The sequence below is a fragment of the Pleurodeles waltl genome, chromosome 9 (assembly GCF_031143425.1).
Source record: "Pleurodeles waltl isolate 20211129_DDA chromosome 9, aPleWal1.hap1.20221129, whole genome shotgun sequence".
Classification (NCBI taxonomy): domain Eukaryota; kingdom Metazoa; phylum Chordata; class Amphibia; order Caudata; family Salamandridae; genus Pleurodeles; species Pleurodeles waltl.
Window position 1 is genome coordinate 190,908,292 of NC_090448.1, and position 18,677 is coordinate 190,926,968.

The following is an 18,677-nucleotide window of genomic DNA, read 5'->3' on the forward strand; positions in this document are numbered from 1 at the left end:
CTGTCCATTGGCTCTTCTTCCCATACCAATAGGCCAATGGGTTTTGAACCATGTAGACCTCTTTTGGGTGATCCAGATAGTCTTGGACCATCCTCTGAATGGTCATTGATGATGCCACTTGCTCAACATCTACTACCTTTGCCTCTGCACTTGACTTGCACTGCCACTTGAAACCAAACTATTGCAGAGGTTGGGTCTGATTCTTTCATTGCTGGTACTGACCGCCATAAGACAACTGCACTGTATGCCTCTCTCCATGGTCACCCCCAAAACATTTGCCTTTTACCTTTACTTTTTGCTGAATTTATTTTCATTGGCCTTAGGACTCTGTGCACTTTAACACTGCTAACAAATGCTAAAGAGCATGCGCCCTTTCCCTAAATAAATGGTCAAATTGGTTTATATCCAACTGGCACAATTATTTTACTTGCATGACCCTTGTAGAGTGGTGTACCATATGCCCAGGCCTGTAAGTTCAATACTAGCAGTGGGCCTGCAGCACCTATTATGCCACCCACTCAGGTAGCCCTCTGAAACTTGTCACAGACCTGCCATTGCAGCCTGAAGGCAGTGTCACACTACCACATTGACATGGCATTTAAACCTCCTGGCCAATCCTTAAACCCCCCTTTTATTACATACAAGTCACCCCTAAGATAGCCCCTATGTAGTCCATAGGACAGGGTGCTGTGTAAAAAGAGGGTCAGGTTCTTTTAAGTTTTTCATGTCCTGGTAGTGAAAAACTACAAAATGCATTTTTCACTACTGTGAGGCCTACCACTCCCATAAGATAACATTGGGGATTCCTTATTGCAATCAATAAATACATTACATTTATTATGCTGTAATTCCTACTTGAGAGGAGGTAGATACCTCATGTTTGGTACCTATGAAATTGGAATGACAAACCCTGTTTAGTGGCAAAGTCAGTTTTTTCATTACATATTTGAAAGAAGCCACTTTTAGAAAGTTGGTATTTTGTTGCCCCTAGCCCTGTGTGCCTGCAGCTTGCCTTGGGTCACATGACTGGGTGTAGCTGACAGTTTAGTTTTGTGAATTCCTCCCAGGCAACCACACAATAGTGTGATTCACTGAACCGTAATGGGCCATTAACTGCCCTGATGGGAGTGGAGCTGAGCCAGGAAATTACAAGAACTTCAAAAAACCTTTCCAGAATCTCCCCCCACCTTCTAGGAGCAGGGCACCAGCCAATACAAATAGGACTCTCAGACCAAATCTTCATTTTACTACTGGATCTGCAGAAGGACTCTCGGAGGACTGCCTACTGCTGTGACTATGACCTGATGTGCATTCTGCCAGATTGCTGCTATAGGTGGTAGGACTGCTTTGCTATCTGGAGCCTGCCTTGAACCCTGAGATGTAACCCCGGCTATTGAGCCCTGCATCTATACCTGCACCCAAGACGTGACTCCAAGGGCTAATTGTCTGTCCTTCTGTTCAGAGAAACAGAGGCTTACCAAGCTCCCACCATATTGAACCCATACCTTGCCTCAGCCTGAGTGAGTCCTGAACCCACAAGAGGTCTCCATTCACTACTGGACCCTTGGTTCTGGTGCTAAAGATGACCAGATTTATCTTTTAGGTGCTATTTTGAGCCTTAAACTCCATAACTCTAATTCTACTGATTGGTTGTTTGTTGTTTTGGTGTCAAGTAATTCGTTGTAACGTGCTCAACTTTTCTAAGTTGTTTTAGTATGTTTCTTGTGTTGTGTTTTTGCCTTATTACTGTGCACTGCATAAATATTTTACACAGTGTCTCTATATTAAGCCTGACTGCTTTTTGTGCCAAGCTACCCAGGTTTACACACAGGTTGATTTAGTGACTTTCTGTAGTTCACCCGGCAAGGGACTGTGGCTGTTGGTTGACAAGGGCTCATACCCCAGTCAACCAACAACCCAATTTCTCACAGAAATTGCTTGGTTCATCATACTGTCCTCCTTGTTGACTTCCCACATGAAAACCTAAAAAGGAAGTAGTCTTTGTGTCAGCATTTGACTAGCACCCATTTTGTCAATCTCCATAGCCATCCTTTTCCTAGTTCCATCCCCTCCCCTTTTAAAGACATTGGGGGTTATTACGAGTTCAGCAGATGGTTTTTACCATCTGCCGAACTTCCAACAGGGAGGTTGAGGCCACATAGGTTACCTCCCCCCTAGCCCCATTAAGAGTTTCTCGCTATGTGAGCGGGCAGAAACATGAGTTTCTGTCTGCTGGCCTAGCGGGAAGTAGGTTACAGCATTGTCTCTGGCTCTTGATCGAGCTGGCAGCAATGCAGGGCAAACCAGCTCCATCACAATGTTCACTGTCTTTAAAGAAGAGAGTGAACATTGCAAGGGTGCTGCTCAGGGGGACCCTGCACTGCACATGCTAAGTGCATGGGATGTACAGGGGCTCCCCTTGGGTCCACTGCATCTGTTCTCTACCAGCATTTTCATGGCAGTGGTATCACCATGAAACTGCTGGCAGAGAAAGGAATCGTAATCCCCAGGGCAATGCTGCCCTGGCAGATTAGGACTGCCATCACCTCCAGAATGCCGGAATCTCTGATCCTGGTGGTCCTGGCAGCTCCTTGGCAGCTGGACCACCAGGGTTGTAACATGCTGCTCGGTTGCCACACTGGCGAGGTCCAACTGCCATTTGTAATTCCGGCGGTCTAGTGACCCCCAGACTCGTAATGGCCCCCATAGTCGGCAATCAGTCTGTACTGCACAAACAGATGTTGCAACTTGTAGTAGATCAAGTTCCAAGGTGTTTGCACCTAAGGTATGAGGGCTTTAACCAGTAGCCTATTAGAGCACTGAATGATCCACAACTGCTTCTGGGATTTAAAAGTATGATGGAAATGAGTGCATATTCATCTGCAGGCGGCCAGTATGTTGCTGACTGTGACCCTTATTATTACTTTGGCAGTCTTTTTCCAAGACCGCCAGAGCCACCACTAGACCAGTCTGCAGACCGCCATATTACAACTGCTGGCAACTTTCTGCCATTCTTTAGGCGGAAAGTCATCAACAGTCATTCTGGCAGTCAGAGGTGCAGAGGCGGTTCCACTGCCGGCCCTGTCCGCCAGAAGGACTCCACCAGATGTATCACAACCTGTAATATGGCTTGGCAGTGTCCTGAATGGCGGGCGATGACAGAGGTGGGAGCGCCGAGTCCTGTCCCCTCAGGGGGGAGCACCTCATTGGATTAAATAAGTGTCCTCCGCAAGGGGAGGAGGGTGGGGAGTGTGAATGGATGTGTGTGAGTGTGCGTATGAATGTCATGAAGGGGGATTGAGGGGGAGTGTTTGTACATGTGTGTGTGTGAGCATGTGTGTATGGATTTGGGGTTGTTGCATGTGTGTTTGTGTGCATTAGTGTAAGGGTGTTGCAAGTGTGTGCACATGAGTGTAAGGGTGTTGTGAGTGTGAGTGAGTGTCAAGGTGAACGTGTCTGTGGGTGCGTGTGGGTATGTCCATGTATGCAGGGGTTGGGGGTTAGTACGGGGTTGGGGGTGGGGGTAAGTACGTGTATACAGGAGTTACTACTGGGAGCTGGGATGGGGGTTTACTTGGGCCTTCAGGGGGGTGGGAATGTTGTAAGGGAAGGGGGTAGTGGGCTCTTAGGTAGATGAGGGAGTCTTCTACCAGCAACAGGAATTCAAATTCCTGTCGCTGGTAGCCGTTGTGTCAGGGATTTCGTGGTGGTGCTACTGCCACAAAATCCCTGGCAGAAAGGAGACTCGTAATACTGCCAGCAGTCTATGGTGTACCGCTCTATCGGAGATGCTTAACTCAGGCCTGGCGGTCCGACTGCCATGGAAGTATGAACGGGAAAGTGGCAGTTTGGCACAAGCCAAACCGCCACACTCATAATCTGGCGGTCTTCACCGCCGGCCCGTCGGTGGTGGGACCTTCACCGCAAGTCTGGGGGTCAGTAGACCCCCAGACTCATAATGAAGGCCTATATCTTCTTTTTTCAGAAAGACCTGCACAATCATTTTGATGCAGAGCACCAACCACTGGACCCTGAAATACCCAAAATCTGCCATGGCCTTGACTATAATTTTGCCATTATCTATTTCAGAGACCTCTGGGTAAAAACCTTTCAAACAACTTGCTGCTAAAGTCTTCCAAGATTTTTGCAGATGTATGGGATTTCTCCATGGCAAATGGTAATATTACTATAGTCGATGTCAGTGCACACAACAATACATTCATATACACGAACAAAGTCTCATCACCATTATCAGATTTCACCGTTGTGAACTCTCCATCAATCCCAGCACCAAGGTAGTGGTCAGGCAGGCTCTCAGTCCTAGGCCTAAGGATACGGACTGACAGGTTCACAGATTGGTTAACACATAGCTGGCAGGCAGACACATAAACAGGATGAGATTCCACAGATAGGTGAAGCAGCATCACAATGGTCCCAGGAGATTGGCCCCTATAAAACACAAATGACGAGAGGGATACATGCATCCCCAAAAACACCATAAAGTTACTTGCCACACGTAGTTAGGAACACTTAGCCAATCAGAACACAGCACACATAGCAAACACTACAACCACACATCCCTCAGGCTGGACATCTGGACACATTACAGGCTGCCCCACATTGCACCAGTGCAAGGTCAAGGACCACCTGCATTTGTTATCAGAACTTTATTTATGACTCTTTGACAACTGTTCACATTCTTACCAAGAAAGGAATGTTTTTATTACTTTATGGCACACAGAGAACTGTATAAAATACCACTACAATGTAATATACATCAAGAGACAGTGCTCAGACCCCAATTCTGTAAGTGCTCTCCCTGCAATAATGTTTAATGAATCGTTCTTTTTTTGCCAAATGCCTCTTGTATTTTTTTTAAAGGTAAATTCACTTGGATCAACACAAACATTACTACTATTGGAATCTGTTGATTGCCTTTAAAACTATCTTCTGACCTGCAGATAGATGTTGCCTAACCCCCACAAAAAAGATCCAGTGTGCAGTGAAACACATGTAATTAGTTGCTTGACAACTGGTCTATATGTCTGTCGTCAGGTGGATAGTTTGAATAGCACTCTGCTGCATAGCTTGGCCAACCAATTGCAGCACATCATGATGGAGCACTGGTATAGTAACTCTCGAAAAATAGGTTTAGCAGGGAAGCTTTCATTTCAGGCAGATGGCCACCACAATTTCTAAATATCCCTCTCCTTCCACAAAAGGAAAAGGGAGGGATCCAGCGCTAATATTTTAGCTTGCTTCCCATGGTACAAACGTGCCATTGGACGGTTGCATTCGTAGGACCCCTCCAATCTAAACATAGCTATAATAGTAGTTGTGAACTCTTTTTATGTGGTGCCACTTACACAGGAGACATCCTGGGAGAATCAGAAGGTGGTAGAATCAATGTGCTTCTTGGGGAATTACTGCATGCAGTAGGGTCTGCATCTGAGTCTTATGCCATTTGGAGGTTGCTAAGGCAGATGATGCTGGCATACTGCAGGGACAGAGCTATTTTGTGTAAAGCTGTCATCCTCTTCTTCCTTGACATCTCATTCTATTACAGTGATTGGAGCTGATTTCCCTCTCTCATCACCTCCACCACCACCAGTTACTTTTTTTTAAGGTGTTCATTGCACTGGATGGCATGATACTTTTTTCATATGTGATATTTGGTCTCCAGTACCGTAATGTGAACAAGGCTTACATCGATCGACACATGCATGGCAAATGGAACAAATTGCAATCTTGTTCTTCTCCTCGCTAATCGTAAAGAAGTCCCAAACTGAGAAGGATACCTTTTAAGGGTGTTACTGCCAATGTCTGAAGAACTGGAGGTATGTGGGTGTGTTATTAGCTACAGTTCGCACTTCCATTGAGGTAGGGGTGGATGCACTTATCAATAGGGCATTGCAAATTTGGAAGCCTGGAGATGGTGGTGGTGAAACCAGTGCCCATTCTCTCTGAGTAGTTTGAATAGGAGGGGTCATCTCTGTGTCCTCTGATGAGCCTTCCATATTGACAATCACTGGCTCCTCCTCATAACTGTCACTTTCCATAATTTTAACGCTTTCAGGAACTTTCCTTTTCCTCTTGTGGCAGGACTCAGACTCAGCTGAGGTCCAATCCATGTTCAGATCATCGGAAGGGGGCTTGGAAAATATGGTACCTTTTCTTTTTCGTAAAGCCAATGGTTCAGGAGCTACATCTTGCTCAGCAGGAAGCTCAATCACTATCAAATACTTGTAGAGCACAGCTTATCACCCGTGGGGTCTTAATGCACTGTTGTGGATGTGCTGATCATTCTAAGAGCCAGGTCAAGAAAACCTTCCTGAACTGCTTCAGCGAGGGGATCTGTCTGAGGTTGAGTGGGATCATGTCTGAGCTGTGAGGTAAGGGAAGGAGCTGCCTCCAGCTGTGCTCTTCCCGATTCTGGGGTTGGCGGTGAGTGAGTTGGGAGGATCGGAGTTGTCTGGCAGGGGTGCAGAAAGCCAGGTGGTGGTTGAGGTAGGCTGGTCCGATGTTGTGCAGTCCATAGCTTAAAGGGATGCATTTGTTGACATGGAGCCAGTGGACGTCTCTGAGGTGGGCGTAGAGGTGGTTGTGGCGGGGGATGTCCAGGATGAGCAGGCGTGGCCCACCCTTTAGGGAAGAGAGGCCACGCCCCCCAACTTTTGCTCCTCATGAAGAGTGTCTGTCAAGCTGAACAAAGGTCAGACTGGCAGACACTCTTCATGTTCAGGTCAGGCAGCCAGGAGCAGACATGCGCGATTTGCGCAGACTCTGGCTGCCTGAGCTGAACTTTGCTCGGCTGAGGAGGTCACAGCTTCTATGGGGGTGACCTCCTCAGCTCAGCAAAGGTGCCTTGAGTCCCTCCCCTGGGTGACAAGGAAAGCGTCACCCATTGACTTCGACCTGGGCGCTTCAGGTTTAGGCCCTGAAGCGCCCTGGGCGAGTGTCAATAAGTGACACTTCGTCACAGAGTTGGGTGGGGTCAGCAGTCTCATTGACCCCATCCCAATCGGTGATGAGGCTGGGACTGCTGCCTTCCCTCATTGGCTGCCCTAAGGTCAGCCAATGAGGGAATGCAGCAGTCCCAACCCTCCTGGGACTTCCTACGCTGAAGGTAAGTGTGTGTGTGTGTGTGTGTGTGTGAGAGAGAGATACTTTAAAATGAATGAATGTTTGGTGCATACGTGCATGTTTGAATGTTATGAGTGTTGTTAATGGATGTGTGTGCGTGTGTGTGTGAAAGAATGAGTGTGTGTGTGATCTTTTAAAATGAATGTTTGGTGCATGCATGCATGTTTGAATGTTATGAGTGTTGTTAATGGATGTACATTCATGTGTGTGTGAAAGAATGACTGTGTGTGTGTGATCTTTTAAAATGAATGTTTTATGCATGCATGTTTGAATGTTATGAGTGTTGTTAATGGATGTACATGCGTGTGTGTGTGAAAGAATGAGTGTGTGTGTGTGTGTGTGCTTAACCTCCCACCCCCCTCCCTCCTAAAGCTGCCGGCCGCCACTGAGGATGAGTCTGGCTGCTGCAGTTCAGTTTGCCCACTGCTTGCTCCAGGGGAGTGCAAGGCCAAAGTCTCTCAAGTGGGTGATTTGCCCACTGCTTGGTCCTGGGGAGTGCAAGGCCACAGTCTCTGAAGTGGGTGACTTCTCTACTGTTTCTGGAGGGGGCTTGGTGCCCAGAGTGCTTCATCCTGCCAAGGACTGAGGTTGTGGGTGCTGTTCTCCACTGGTTCTGGAGGGGGCTTGGTGCCCAGAGTGTCCTGCCAAGGACTGAGGTTGTGGATGCTTTTCTCCACTGGTTCTGGAGGGGGCTTGGTGCCCAGAGTGCTTCATCCTGCCAAGGACTGAGGTTGTGGGTGCTGTTCTCCACTGGTTCTGGAGGGGGCCTGGTGCCCAGAGATTTTTTTAAAACATATTTTATTGTGATTTTCAATCAGTCAATTGGCATGTACTTAAAACATCATTATATTACATGTAACAATATATTTATCCTGTGTCTACCCAATATCTGACCTTTAGGGCTCTATTCTAAGGAATCCTGAAATCGCAGCCAATCCTCTAACATCCCTCCCATTGCCCGCCTCTGCTACCCACCCCCCAGGTGAGCATTATGATGTACTGTAATTCTCTTAGTGGAGCTGGGTGTGCCATGGTTAGGTGTGTCCTTATTCTCAAGACTGAAGGTAAAATACTACTCCCCAACTTGCTTGTCTCTCCCAGTGTCCGGGTCCTAAGGGAACCGCCAGTAGTCAGAACATGACTATGGCCCTCACTCCTACTCTGGCGGGCGGCGGTTGCCGCCCGCCAGGCGGGAACCGCCAATTGCCTGCTACGCGGTCAAAAGACCGCTGACGGCATTCAGACCATCCCGCTGGGCCGGCGGGCGCTAACTATGTTAGCGCCCGCCGGCCCAGCGGGAAGGAGGGCTGCAACACAGGAGCCGGCTCCGAATGGAGCCGGCGGTGTTGCGGCCGTGCGACGGGTGCAGTTGCACCCCTCGCGCTTTTCACTGTCTGCTAGGCAGACAGTGAAAAGCTGGCTGGGGCCCTGTTAGGGGGCCCCTGCACTGCCCATGCCAGTGGCATGGGCAGTGCAGGGGCCCCCAGGGGCCCCAGGACACCCGTTCCCGCCAGCCTCTTCCTGGCGGTGACAACCGCCAGAAACAGGCTGGCGGGAAGGGGGTCAGAATCCCCATGGCAGCGCTGCTTGCAGCGCTGCCATGGCGGATTCGCCCAACTGGGGCTAAATCGGCGGGAAACCGCTTTACCGCCGCAGTCAGAATGGGCAAGAAAGCACCGCCAGCCTGTTGGAGGTGCTTCCGTCATTCGAGACCCTGGCGGTCGTAGACCGCCAGGGTCAGAATGACCCCCTATGTCTTTATTGCCTATTGATCAATGAGTCGATCAAGGGGTCGGCCCAGTCTGGGTTTCGGCTCTGAGAGTTTCAAGCACTGTCTCCCAGCCCTCAGCCATTTCGGGAGGTCTTATTCCCCTCTTGGCCTCTCGGTAGAGAATGTTTCCCTCGCAGCTAGCCCATTTAATCAACTCTCTTTTCCATTGGAATATTTTCGGCCCGCCAGGTTCTTCCAGGACATCGCGATTTCTCTTTTTGCCAGAGTAAAGGCCAGGTCCTGAAACTTGCTAGCGACTTTATGTTTGGCTGTATGCGGAAACCAACCCAACAGCCAGGGACCCATTGTGCAAGGAATATCCCTTCCTATGGCACGTGCCACAATATGGCTCACCTCTGCCCAGTATGCCCCCAACCTGCGGCAGTCCCAGAACATATGTTTAAATTCCACCCCTATCAAGCCACATCGTGGGCAGCCCTCGCTCTCCTTCCCAAAGTACTTATTAATCTGTCCAGGTGCTAGGTATGCCTGGTGGAGCACATAAAAGTTTATAAGCTTGAATCTGGTGTTACGCGTCATTTTAGGGAAACCCCCCCAGGATGCGCTCCCATTCTTCCTCAGTAATATCGGTGCCCAGATCTCTCTCCCAGGCCAGTTTAAGAGGAGTCAGAGGAGAGGTCCTGTCAGTTCGAATCCTACTGTAAAGGGTTGAGACTGCTTTATGTTTGCCAGCAGACGACGCCAGATATGAACACGTTGCCTGTGTAGGAGGTTCCCCCACTCTTCCCGCCAGTGCCTACGAATACTGGCCACTAGTGAACCATGCAACAAGAAGTGTCCCCTTGGTAGCCCGAATTCTGCTCTGAGAGCCTCAAAGGGTATCAATGTCCCTTCTTTAAATAATGTTCCCACTGTTAGAATTCCAGCCTCTACCCAAATCTGGAGTCCACTCCAGGCACCTCGATGGGGCAAGGCCCGCAGCGGCAGCAAAGGGAGTTCTGGTGAGTAAGGGGCCCTTATTTTGATTTTGCGCAAGAAGCCTTTCCAACAGTGAGTCAAGATTTTTAGTTTTTAGGGTGTCTCATTTCCCGTCTCTGGCAGTTATCAGTAATACTTCGAATAACCTAGATCCTGGGGTGAATGCCTTTACTCTTGCCCCTGGCTCTACTCTGCTTGTTATCCATTGTGCCAGCCAATGGAGTTGTGCTGCCAGGTAGTAATTTTTTTAATCGGGGACCGCTAGTCCTCCATCTGTGGAGTGTCTCTGGAGTTTGGTCAAAGCTACTCTCCTCCGCCCATCGCCCCATAGGAATGTCACCAACATAGTTTCCAGCTCTTTAAATGTGGCCTTGGGTATCCATATTGGGAGTACTGTAAAGTGGTACAATAGTCGTGGAAGCATTTTAAGAATCGCTATTCTCCCTGCTACAGATAGTGGAAAGGTTTGCCAAAAGGCCATAATGGAACTCCCTATATTGCCCTGTAGGGTATCCTGTGGATCATGATAGATTTTGACTCCCAAATATGGGAGACAGCTCGGAACCAATCTGACTAGGCCTAGTCCCAGCGGTGGCGTCACGGATGCCCTCAGATGGAACAATCCGGCTTTACTCCAGTTCACTCTCAGGCCAGAGTGTCCCCCAAACTGAGACAGCATCTGTTGCACCCGGGGCAAATCTCTGTGGACATCCTCCAAGAATATCAACAGATCATCTGCTTCGAGAGCTATCCGATGCCTCTCGCCTCCTGCCAATATTCCTGGGCCACGCTCTCCAGCTCTCGCCGCGGCCACCAGTGGTTCCATTGACAAGGCAAATAGCAATGGCGACAGGGGACATCCCTGTCTGGTACCTCGCTCAACCATATAACTTCCAGATATTGTCGGCCCTGTGCGTACTCTAGCTATAGGCTTGATATACAAGAGTCTTACCCAGGTGATATATTCGGGCCCTAGTGCGAGCCGGGCCATCACAGTGTAAGGAACTCCCATTCTAGACTGTGAAAGGCTTTTTCTATGTCCACCGCAAGGACCCCGGGGGTTGTGTCCGCAGGGCTCTGATCTCTCATGACTGCCAGTAATCTACGAACATTGTGCGCTGTCTTTTGCCCAGGAATAAATCCCGCCTGATCTGGGTGTATTAGTGTTGTCATATATGGAAGGGGCCTAGTAGCCAATATCTTACTGAGGATCTTATAGTCAAGGTTCAACATGGATAATGGTCTATATGCCCCAGTTTCCATTGGGTTTTTACCTGTTTTTAGGAGGGGGATTATTCTCGCTTCTCGCGCTTTTGCTGGTAACTCACCCTGCTCTTTAGCAATCCTATATAAATTCTCCAATCTTGATATGAGTATGTCTACGTAGGCGGCATAAAATTCAATAGGTAGCCCGTCTGTCCCCGGAGTCTTCCCTCTAGCCAAGTCCCTTATGGCTCCCCTAAGTTCTGGCTGCATAATGGCCCCTACCAACAGTTCCGTAAACTCTGGTGGGAGCGATCCGAGATGTAGGTCGGATAACTAATTCTCAGTAGAGTCCCTGTCATAATTGAGTTTACTTTTATACAGCTGTTCGTAATAAGTCATGAAATGTGAGTTGATTTGCTCCTGCCCATATATATGGCTCCCTTGCTCTGTTACCATGTCCAATATGGCTGAGTTCCTATGAGACTGTGATACAACCCATGCCACCATTCAGCCCGCTTTGTCTCTCTCTCTGTGCGCTCGTGTAAGGTAATTTCTGTAATCAAAGCACCAGAGACGTTCTATACAGTCTGCTACTGCTGCCCTGAGCTCCAAAATTTTATTTTGTAGGTGCAGGTTTCCGGGTCTATTTTTCTCAGCCTCTCTTAGCTTATCTTCTGCCAGCTCAGTATCCCCGAGAAGAGTCCTGCGCACTCCCACCGCTCCCGCTATGCACCTCCCCCTCATAACCACCTTGAAGGTGTCCGATTCAGTCAGTGGGATATTAGCAGAGGCCTCATTGTCCTCAAAGAACTGAGAGAAATGCTGACGCAGTTCTCCTTGGAAGAGTGCATCCTCCGATATTTCTGGTTTGAGTTTCCAAGTGGGGATGCGAGGGAGGAGAACACCACTGCAGCGACAACAAGAGGGGGTTATGGTCAAAGAGTGTACGGGCCAAGTATTCCGCGTTGTAGATATGCGGGTAGACATCTGGCGTGCAGAAGAACGTATCCAATCTGACATTCAACTCATGCAACTGGGAAAAGAAGGAGTAGTCCCTATCGTCTGGATGTAGTCTACGCCAGACATCGACCAGCCCCCAGTTCTTTTGCCAGGTCGAAAATTGTTGCGTTACCCTCATCAAAGGGGAATCATTTTGTGGCGGGTGTGAATGGTCCATAGTGGGGTCCCCTATACAGTTGAAGTCGGCCCCCAACACCAAGGGGCATTGTAGATACGGGGCTAATATGCCTGATATGCGTGTGAAAGATTTGCCCTGATCTGAGTTGGATGCATAAACATTAACCAACGCAAGCTCTCTGCCCTCTAATCATCCCCGAATTGCTACGAAGCGGCCTTCTGGGTCTATGAGGCTATCTAACATCTGGAATGGGACCCCGTCTCTTATCCATATTAGTGTTCACCTCGCGTACGCTGAATATGAAGTGTAATATGCTTGGCCTCTCCATCGCTTTTGAAGCGCTTTCCCTTCAGCTTGAGTTAGGTGTGTTTCTTGGAGCATTGCTATCTGAATCCCCCTCCGCTGTAAGTAAGAAAATACCTTATATCTCTTGGCCATCAAGTGCATGCCCCTTCTATTCCACGTGAGAAATTTCTATGAATCTAACACTGCCATATCGGAGTTTCTCTCCCCCGACTGGTTACGACCCAATCTGTGCCACCAATTATTTTGCGTGTCTCTACGGTCTCGCAGTCCAGCTCCGATTCCCCTGTGAATTCCCTTTGTAGCTCACCGATCCCAAATAAACTGATCCCAACAAATAACATCCTGACCCCCCATCCCCAGGACAAAAGTATGAACATCTCTCATCCAAACATAAAAAGTGGTTCAACCAGTCTATTGAAATGGGGGGTTCTCCTAGTTCGTGCAAGGAGTGTGTCACCACGCCATCCCCCCATCTCGGAATGAAAGATTCTCAGGGCTTTTGTGGACCCAGTCCTCTTGTAAATGATGCAGTTCTCTGTGGCAGGGCTGGCCAGTGTTTCCGTGTTGTCCATCACGGTTGTACCAGTCACGATGGTTTTCCATATCCAATCTCTTTTTTCCTTGTGTGAGTCCAGCAATGAGTCCCTCAGATGATACAGTCTGAAGTGCCCGTGGTCACGTCTGGGCCTGTCTTGTCTGATGTGTGTGATAGTTCCAATTCTTGTTCTGACTCTGTTCCAGCTCTTCCTGTATCCGTACATAGGATCCAAGGTCGGAACTGATTAATGAAGCAGCTGCTTCCATCACCTTTTGTCTTTCCTTCTGTATCTCAATGGGGGAGGGGCTACCCACTCTACGGACCTTACTGTGCCTGCTTTTCCTTTGTCGTTCTGTATGTGGGCTCCCTGTCATGCGTATACTTTCTACTGGTGTTTACGTATCGTACCACTGTCAAACTTCTTCTGCTGTGTTGAAAAACTGCATGCCGTCCTTAGCCACTTCTTTGACTGAGCAGGTAGTCTCTGTCCCTGTAGTGGAGTAGTCTAGATAGTATTGGCCTTGGGGGGGGCCCCGGTGGAGGGGGGCGAGCTGGGACCCTATGTGTTCTTTCAAACGCAAAAAAGGGAGTTAATCCGTCTCCAGCTACCTCCTCTTTCAGCCAGCATTCGAGGAACTCCACCAGGCTGTTTTTTCAGTGCGTTCAGGCAGACCAATCACGTGGATATTATTTCGCCGTGATCTGTTTTCTCGTCTTCAGCTCGCAGTTCCAAATCTCAAATCTGCTTCTCGATTTGTTGCGCCATCTTTGCTGTGTCTTTGATTTCTGGCCGAAGTTCTTCCATCTGTCTATCCGCAGTGGCTACCTTTTCAGCCAGGCGGCGGTGGTCGTCTCTGAGTACTGTGAGGTCTGTGGCCAATGCATCAATTTTCCCTTCTAGTGCCATCCAGGAGGCTGTTATGGCCTGCAGTACATCCTGGAGGGTGGGGTCTCCTCATTTTTCCCCAGGGGAGGTATTTTGGATGCCTCCCTGGTCAGTCATCTCCCTTGTGGTTGGTCCACTTTTTTGTTCCGTTTCTTTTTTGCGGCCAGTTTTACCCATCTTCTGCGACATCCAGCTTGTTCTCTCCAGGAGCCTTCGCCCTTTCTCTCCTGGTCCCTCTCGTATATTAGGCTGGGCAGGGTCTCCGGAGGATCCGTCTCCCCCCCCAGATCACCCAAGTTAATATTAAATCTGAGGGAAGGGCCCAGATCCACTCCTCCGGGTTCCGCTCTGTCCCGGGGTGTAGATGTGGTACTCACGGTTTCATGGGGCTTGAATGGGGCTCCAAGTCGGATCTGTCTGGGTCCCCCCCTATCGTCAGGCGGTTTTACCGCTATGAGGGACGAGGGTGCACAGCCGTCCCCGATTATGGGGGTGATTCTGACCGCGGCGGTCGGCGGTCGCCGCCCGCCAAGCGGTTCCCGCCGAAAGACCGCTCCGCGGTCAAAAGACCGCGGCGGTCATTCTGGCTTTCCCACGGGGCCGGCGGGCGACCGCCAGAAGACCGCCGGCCGGCCCAGCAGGAAAGCCCCGTCAACAAGGAAGCTGGCTCAGAATTGAGCCGGCGGAGTTGAAGGGGTGCGACGGGTGCAGTGGCACCCGTCGCGATTTTCACTGTCTGCACAGCAGACAGTGAAAATCTTTGTGGGGCCCTCTTACGGGGGCCCATGCAGTGCCCCGACACCCCATACCGCCATCCTGTTCCTGGCGGGCGAACCGCCAGGAACAGGATGGCGGTATGGGGTGTCAGAATCCCCATGGCGGCGCAGCAAGCTGTGCCGCCATGGTGGATTCCCATGGGCAGCGGAAAGTCGGCGGTACACCGCCGGCTTTCCGCTTCTGGCCGCGGCTGTACCGCCGCGGTCAGAATGCCCGGTGGAGCACCGCCAACCTGTTGACGGTGCATCCGCCAACCTCCGCCCTGGCGGTATTTACCGCCAGGGTCAGAATGACCCCCTATGTATTTTGCTCGTCAGGGTCTCTGTGTTAAATGGGGCTGCCTCGGGATCACCAGGGCCCAGGATAGACCACGATCCCCATCTTGCCCTCCTTGGATAAAGTCTGGCTTCCTCCCCGGGGCCCCAACACCTCGCAGCAGTCCCCGCCTAACCTATCAGGGCAGCAGCTCTGCTCAGGGCTTCCCCCGGTTCCCTCACCTCAGCTCAGGGGGTGAAGAACGCTTTCTTTCACTCCCGGGGGCTGCCAGCCCTGTCCTCCCGATGGCGGACGCCATCTTGTTTTTCTCGCGGCTCTCTGTCGCTTCGCCTTTTAGCCTCCGGTCTCGTGCCTCAGGCTGCCTAGACATCTTCCGACCGGCCCGCAGCTTCCCCGCACCTTCAGCCTCTCCTTTGGCTGGGTTAGGGGTCCTCTGACCTGCAGGATGTGCCAAGATCGGGGATTTAAGACAGGAGCCTCACAAGGAGACTTCCTCCGCTATTGGCGTCCCTTGGACTACGCCCCTTGGTGCCCAGTGATGCTTCACCTGGGGTGTGGCAGTTCCCATTCCCTCATCTGGGTGTCTGAGCCACGAGAATTTCAGGGAACAGGTAGCAGGATACTCCATGGAGGCAGAGACAGACTACACCCTGCAGCGACTTAGCCTGCCAACTGCTGGTAGTACCAGTGCTTGTTGTGGTGCCTCATGTAGTGTGTGAAGGGTCCAGGACGTCTCCAGCAGCCTCGGACGGCTTCCCACTGGCAATGCTGCTGATGTCCGCTGTAGTGGCACTGCCTGGGCACGTCGCGGGGCAGGTGGCGGTGGCTGCAGCGGTGTCTGCGGCAGAGATGCTGCCCGTGGTGCAGGTGTCTGCACTTGTGGAGGGAGACACCAGGCCGTCTCATGCAGTCTCAGAAGGGTGCCCACTGGGGATGATGCTGGTGACTGTAGTAGAGGCAGCAGAAGTGCAGGTGACGGTGCAGGAGCGGTGCAGGTGGCAGTTGTTATGGCGGTGCCCACCGCCGTACAGGTTGCTGGTCTGTCTTGCAGAAGGGGTGACACCAGTCCCTCCGTGCCCTGAGCTGAGTTCCCTTTGCCCTTGTGTCCCTTCCCCACCTTGGAAGTCGCTGCTGGGACCTTGCCACTGTCCTCTTTGGTCCTGGAAGAGGCCTTGCTGGTGGTTGGTGCGGCTTTTCTCTGCGGCATGTGGGCCCCTTCTTTACCTTGGCAGGTGGCGGAACACGGTGGTCCTTGGCCTTACTAGGTGGCACACTAGCAGCCCTAATGGGTGCTGCCATTCGATGTTACCAGACTTTAGTGGACCACACTGGACAAGGGTTTTGTGGCTGAGGTGCTGGGATGGGATCTGGACATCCTGGCCCTAAGGGAAGGACTGTGGGGCAGGTGTAGGGAAGAGGTCAATGGCAGCTAGGAAAAGTTTTTTAGACAGACTGGGATGGGAAGATGGAGGGGGTTTGGGAGTGGAGGAAGAGGTAGTGGTTGTAGGAGGTGCACGTCTGCTGAGTTTGGGTGAAGGTGCATGGGCTGGAGGCTGTTGTGAGGTGGATGGCTGTTGACGGGTGTGTGCCTGCGTTTGTGTACTTTGGGAGGAGGGCTCACAGATGCACTGGGAGAGGACACAGGGGAGGTGTGCATGGTAGTGGGGGTAGTGATTGCAGGTGAGCGGTATGTGTTGATGGGCGTGCTGGTAATGGAGGTAATGGCTGAGGATGTAGTAAAGGCAGGTGTGAGTGGAGATGAGACTGGGAGGGAGATGGAGGACGGGGAGGAGGGGGACACAGTGGAGGCAGTGGATGTTGGGTTGTCTGCATGGGTATGGTGCTTGTGTGATTGCCTGTGGGATGTGCGGTGCTTATGTTTGCCTGAGCCACTTTTGTGTGTTGATGTGTGTGCATGCTGGTCTGGTAGTGTGCTTGGGATAGGCTGAGGTAGAGGGGATTGGGTTGGGGCAGTGGAAGTTGGAGGGGGGAGGCTGGACACAGGGACAATGGCTGCCATCAGTGATGAGGACAGAGCCTGAAATGCTCTCTGTTGGGCCGCCACACCAGAGTGAATGCCTTCCAGGTATGCATTTGTTTGTTGCAAATGCCTCTCGACACCCTGGATGGCATTCAAAATGGTTGACTGCCCAACAGTGAGGGATCTCAGGAGGTCTCCTCACTGAAGGCAGCAGGGCTGACTGGGGCAGGGCCTGAGGTGCCTGGGGTGAAGGAGATGCCCACCCTCCTGGGTGAGCGGGCACAGGAAACACGCTAAGGGGCTGCTGGGAGGTCTGTGCTGGTAGGGGGTGTGGTGGCTGTAACTGTTGTTACAGTGGGCACAGAGGTGCCCGCCACCAAAAGGGAGCTCCCATCAGAGGAGGAGTCACTGTCGCTGGTGTCCCCTCTTGTCCCCGTCGTGGAGCTCCACTCGCCCTCCTTCCCACTGGTGCCTTCGGACTCCGTACATTCACCCTCCTGGGCCATGTGGGTTGCAGCTCCCTCCGGTGCCACTGCTCCTCCGCAAGATAATGCTAATGCACACAAGGACAGGGTGACAAAACAAAATGGGGGGAAAGACAGAGGAGACACATGGTCAATGCCATCAACAACACCATCGTTGGTGGACACAACACACAGGGAGCAGCCCTATGCACTAGGCCGTGCACTAACAGTTCTTAGGAAAATCACCTGCCCATGGGGGACTATGCCTAAGCCCATTTGCTGCACACCTGGAACCCACAGGAGGCTGACTAGTTGTAGATGGCCACTACCACTATTGGGGTTGGAGTGCCACAGAGCCTGCCTAACAAGGGACCTACCCTACCAAGTTCGCCTTGGCCAAGGGGAACCCATAGCCCATTTCCCCCACCCAGACACCTTGTAAACCGTGCAGATTCAGCTGAATGAGACTGTACTCACCCCTTGTGGCTGCAGTGATTCCCTCAAGCACCCACCCAACTCAGGATATGCCACGGCCAGGATCCGGTACATCAGGGGGGTCATGGTGCGACAGGCACCTCTTCCACATTGGGAGGCCATCCCCAGCTGGGCCTCCGCTGTCTTCTTGCTCTAGCGGCGCAGGTCCTCCCATCTCTTGCGGCAGTGGGTGCTCCGTCTATGATAGACCCCCAGGGTCTACACTTCCGTAGCGATGGCACACCAAATACCCTTCTTCTGCTCGGCGCTGACCTACAGGAAAGGTAAATTAAGAATGTTTTTTACTCCCCAGTCTGGTTATTCTTACTCATTGGCCACAACTTCCCAGCCATGCCATGAAACACATACACTGACCATCCTCACATGCAGTCCACATCCGCCCCAACCCCCATTTATTTTCCATCCTCACCACTCCATACATCAATGTCACATCCACCATGCACACAGTGAACTCACCTGTTTGTCTGGAGGACCGTAGAGTAGCGTGTACTGGGGGAGGACCCCATCCACAAGGTTGTCCAACTCCTCCGCGGTGAAGGCAGGGGCCCTTTCCCCAGACACTGTAGCCATTGTCGCTTCCAGACTCAGGTCACAGAAGCACTTGCAGTGTAGGTCCTCTCCTGTTGAAGGTCAGGTATCAAGTGAGTGAAGAGTTACCGTCACCGCCGGCGCACATTGTCATTGGCTCCTAGAACACATGGGGCCCAATGAAAACCAATGCGAAATTGTGCCACAGTCTTCGTCTGCCTACTGCGAC